At 34.5% G+C, this 5,097-nt stretch overlaps 1 protein-coding gene across 3 annotated transcripts in view; it reads left to right on the plus strand.

Annotated features, from left to right (window-relative positions):
* Positions 1-216: 216 nt before the first annotated feature.
* Positions 217-5,097, plus strand: part of LOC109108081 (stonin-2-like) — a 32,786-nt gene continuing 27,905 nt past the window's right edge. For all 3 annotated transcript variants that reach the window (XR_006162111.1, XM_042773781.1, XM_042773782.1), the window contains exon 1: positions 217-341. The gene's annotated coding sequence lies outside the window, so the exon portion shown is untranslated. The remainder of the gene's footprint in view (positions 342-5,097) is intronic.

Genomic DNA, 5,097 nt, shown 5'->3' on the forward strand with positions numbered 1-5,097 from the left:
GACTTTTTTTAAAAACACACAGCTGCCACTTTAACTATTTTTTTAAAAACACTATAATATAATATAATATAATATAATATAATATAATATAATATAATATAATATAATATAAAAGACCCACTTTTTATTCTCTCGTATGATGCGTACTCCACCTGGTTTGTACTTGATTGGATATTTGAAGCAGCGCTGCTTTAACTATCCAATCATGTGATTATAAGGTGTGGTATCGAACTGCGCTGCTTCCACTGTCCAATCAGCTGCGAGTAAGGTGGGGCATTAGCCCAGATTCACCGGGAGCGAGTGAGAGCTACAATCTGCTTAGACTCAACAACACGATATCGGTATGTAAATATTCCCGTGCACTTGTTTTTTGAGCTCGTCGCTCTGTTATATACAACACTGTCTACTTAATTTGCTTAAGAATCTTAAAATAGTTTCACAGATATATATTCAGGGTTAAAGATGTAAGTTAGATTAGTTAAACTACGTGTCTCTCAGTGTTGCAACAGGTTGTTGTAAGCGCGTGTGCTTTGTTTACATTGGTAGCAGGATATATGTTATACGTGGCAAAAAGTTATCAAATGTCATAATACATAGATCGAAATGGTTTTTATTGTGATAAGGAGACCTTTCTAGTTGTTTTTGTGCCATTGTTACGTGTTGAAACCTGTTTTACTGATTTGATAACATCAAAGCAGATTATTGTTGTATGATTAGCATAGATTGAGATGATAATGAAAGAAAACGATCATATCGGTATATAAAGTTGCTGTTCTGATACATAAACCTTTATTATTCTGAAGTGCTAAGTGCTGGTGAAATTAATTTAATTAGGCCTATAAAAATAAGTACTTATTTTGTTGTTCCTGCAATCTGCTGCATTTTAATAATGCATGATTGTGCTAACATTTTATTTGAATGCATGTATGCCGCCATTTCTGCATATTCAGAGTTTTTTTTGGGTGGTCAGTGGTTTTTTTTAATGTGTATTCATTTATTTTTTTATAGTAGGAACAGTGGTTATTTTTTTTTTTTTGTAACAAAAATACAGAAGTTGCTCACTATGGGACCTTCTTGAAATGAGCTGGTTTTAGCATCTTTTCATCATTTTGTGAAAACATTTAATTTCACCCCCATAACCCGCAAAATCAGAATTAGAGTTTTGTGATTCTTAGTGTTAGTTTTCAAGCAATCTTCAGTTCAGTTTTAGTGGAAAAATGGATCTTAAAATGTTGATGACTCATGTTGCACTGCATAGATTTGTGTCCAATCAAATACCATCATTTGAAATGTCAAACACCACTTGAAATGCCTCACTGCAGTGTCTATAGGAAATGCGTTAACAGAGTTAAGAAAATTGTGCTTGTCAAGCTAATTCACAGGTCTTTAATGTAAGTGGTAGCTGATACCAAAGCTGTCAGATTTTATATTTTGTAATCACAATAACTAGAAGGCATGGTACTTTGACAGAAACTGTGGTTACCATGGTAAATGTTTGTAAGAGGTCTTCAGTTCCTCAGGGAATGGTGAAACTGAAACTGCTGTGAAAAGTATGTGGATGTGGCGGCAACCATGTTTTTGTTGTTGTTGTTGTTGTTTTTTTATGTGCATAACATGGCATATCAGAAGCTTTTCTCTTGCTGAGTCATGACTAAAATTGGGCTTGTATGGTTTGCTTTTGTCCATGTAAAAACATCTTAAATGTCCATGTCCTTGTTGTGATTTAACAGTCTAAGCACCACTATAACATCTATTTAAATACAGTACTAACCTTAAATGAGTATGATGTTTCAGATATGAATCATGATATACATGATGTATAGACCCCATAATTAACCTTTGTCCTTAGGTTTTGAAATTTTGTTCCTGCAATCATTGCAAAACCTGCCAACAATTCCTACTTATTCAATGACTCATGGTAAAGTCGTAAATGTGTATTTTATCTGCCTACATTAACTCAATTATGTTTAGTCTCACTATGAAAAGAAAGTGTAGTTGTCAGCACACACTTCATACACAGGCAACATTACCGCAGGGCACATGATGTGGCTATCCGAGGGGAAATGTCCTTAGCTACATTAATCTGTCCCAGGTGGTGGATTGACCTCTTTACCTATACATGGATTTAGTTACTGATATTTGTTTTTACTCGTTCTACTTGTTTTGGAACTGTTGTCCATGTCTTTGAAGACTGAGCCCAGCAGGATTTTCTGGTAGAGTGTCTGGAGATTATGGTGTTATTCATGTGAGCTTTGCTGGTCTGTAAACAGTTTTTCTGTGAACTTGGCATGAAGCTGAGAACTTTTGGGAAGAGGGGGGGGTGTAGGCACTTTTTTTTTTTTTTTTTATTAAAATCAAACTACTCTTTGTTGTCTTTTGGTGCATAGTTATAGTGAGACATCTCAGCAAGCCCACTCCATGATACGAGGCTTTAGGGAATAACAGGGTCTCTCCTGCTAGGTGCAGTAGTGGACATGGCAGGATTTAAGGAACTTCTTTTCCACTCACAGGGTGCTGGTGGCCAATATAGCTCTGCACTGGACCCTTAAATCTGCTGTGCTTGAACCAGGAAACATTAATGCCAGTGGTCAGTGAGGCAGGACAATTTTCTCAACATTTACATTTCAAATCAACAACAACATAATCTGGCTAGACAGGTGCAAAACAAAACTAACACATTGATATCGATCTGTTCACTTACAATCAAGCTGTCTGGGACACCTGTTATTGTCATGCTGTAAAACTACCATCTGCCTGAATTTTTTAAAATCATACTGCAGGTCTGAATGATTGCTATGAATTTTATTTATCATATCAAACTGATTTCTACATTAGACCCAGTGTTATGAATTTTATTTATCATATCATATATATATATATATATATATATATATATATACATTGAATTATATATATTATTACACTTGAATTATATATTTTCAGTTTTAAATTAATTTTTATATATATTTCTTTATAGATTTAATTTATATTTGCTTTTGTTTTAGTAATTTTAGTTAAACTTATTTTATTTCATTTGTTGCAGAGGAAATTTTAAGTTTAAGTTTTTTAAAGGTTTTTTGTTTTTACATCATTTCAGCTTTATTTTAATTAATGTAAATGAGTTTTAGGTATCTTAGTTTTAGTTTCTGTATTTTTTTTTTCCAAATAAAAACTTAAACTTGCCTTGAAATAAAATGTTTACATTTAACTAAAATGACTAAAAGTAAAACAAATATAAATTAAAGCTAAATAGAAATATTTTTAAAACATTTTTCAATGTTTCAGCTTTATTTCAATTAACAAAATACATTTTTTAAAATAATTTTAATTTTAGTGGTAGTTAAAAATAACAGCACTGCATAGACCGCTCATGATAATTGAAGAAGTGCAATATTTATATTTATAGATCATGCTTTGGATCATTGCTGTCCTGGCCCAATAGAAGGCTGAACAGTGCTCTTTTGGCTCTTCATGATGAGATGCACCTGATGCTTGTTGTGTTCTGCACTACTGTCTTATCCCCTGCTGTTTAGACAGTGATCACCATGTATTTTTGAGGTCTAGCTGTGACTCGACATAGCAGAACTACCACATAGATAATAACAGTTTGTTCCTGCATTTCTGGACACTTTGGACACTGTTTTCCTGTTTGATGTGCTTGTTTTTACTCCTAGCTAATTATTGTTATTGTTGTTATTGGTAAAGTGTTAAAGCTTGGACTATGTGAGGCAAACTCACTGTGACTGTGAGCACTGACAGAAGGAAATTAGGCAGGGTCTAAAGCACAGTCTGAATGGTGATGTCATGCATGATCATGAGCTTTGGGATGGTCGTGCGAGAGAGAGATTTGACACAGTAAACGAGTTCTGCAGACCAGTTCTGCCAAATGTCCCAATATTGTGCACATATCTTGTGAAGGCCTGCATGCCATGCACCACTGACATAACTGACAGACTGCCAGAGCCCAAGCCTGTTGGAGTCTGAGAAGTGGGTCGGACTTTTATAAGATTTCACAGCTGCAAACATCAGTGTTGCTTTGAAATTTTGGCTACACACTCTAAAAGCTCCAGACAGAGTGAAACTAAAATGGCCAGAATGAAAATATTTCTGAATTTGTTTTAAATGTAGTCAGATGGGGCAGCTTTATTTGCGTGTGTGTGTTTGTAAGATTTGAATCAGTCAAAAAGGTTCACAAATCTCACAGACTCAAACTCATCAGTGAGTACATTGAAAGTAAGTGACTGAATTTTGATCTTTTTTTTTCCATTCATATCTGACTTAATACAAACCCTATGAATTCATAATTAAAGTTTAATTGTTAGTTTTCATGGCATTTTATATGTTAAGGTTTAGTGTGGGCATTTTATATGTTTAGGTTTAGTGGGAAAATGGTGGTAAGTTTTTTTTTTTTTTTTTTGGACTTTGTTTCATTTCGGACCTATGTATCATTATATTATCATTAATTGGTTTTTATTTTTGTAATTTTACTTCATGAAGCAAATGTTATATAATATAAGAATAACTATATTACTTTTATATAGTCACATGACAGGCTAAAAAATAGCAATAGCATCCAGTGCTAATAGCATCCAAACCATTGAGTTTTTCAGTAAACAGTGGGTGTTGTGAGATGTTGAATGAATTTGCTATTTGAAGGGAGGTGCTTGCTTTGTTTGTCGTGAAATAGGGGGCTGAGGAAGGGCAGCGTGCAGCCGGATTGTGAATGCAAAGGAGAGATTTACCAGAACAAAAACATGTTACGGAATTGGTCCCAATTTACCAGATCGTTCAGCACATCCAAGTGTGTTTCCTCTATGAAAGTGTGTTTCCTGCAGGGTCTTTATTTAGGAGAGAAAATAGGCCCTCTATGATGTGAAAAAATTCTGATCACAATGGCCTCTCAGCTTTTGTCACTGTGTTTTTCCTCTTTTGTGACCTTTGAAGGGCATGTGTGACTTTTCGATGATTAGACATTAGAGTGCAGCGAACCTTGACACTTGAAATTTAGATTTTCTTTAAAATGCACTACTTTTATGTCTCCTCTTTGTATGATGTTTGGTCCGAGTAGCCAGAGGGGCTGTAGTAGCTATTTGTGTT

The sequence above is a fragment of the Cyprinus carpio genome, chromosome A17, assembly GCF_018340385.1.
Source record: "Cyprinus carpio isolate SPL01 chromosome A17, ASM1834038v1, whole genome shotgun sequence".
NCBI lineage: Eukaryota > Metazoa > Chordata > Actinopteri > Cypriniformes > Cyprinidae > Cyprinus > Cyprinus carpio.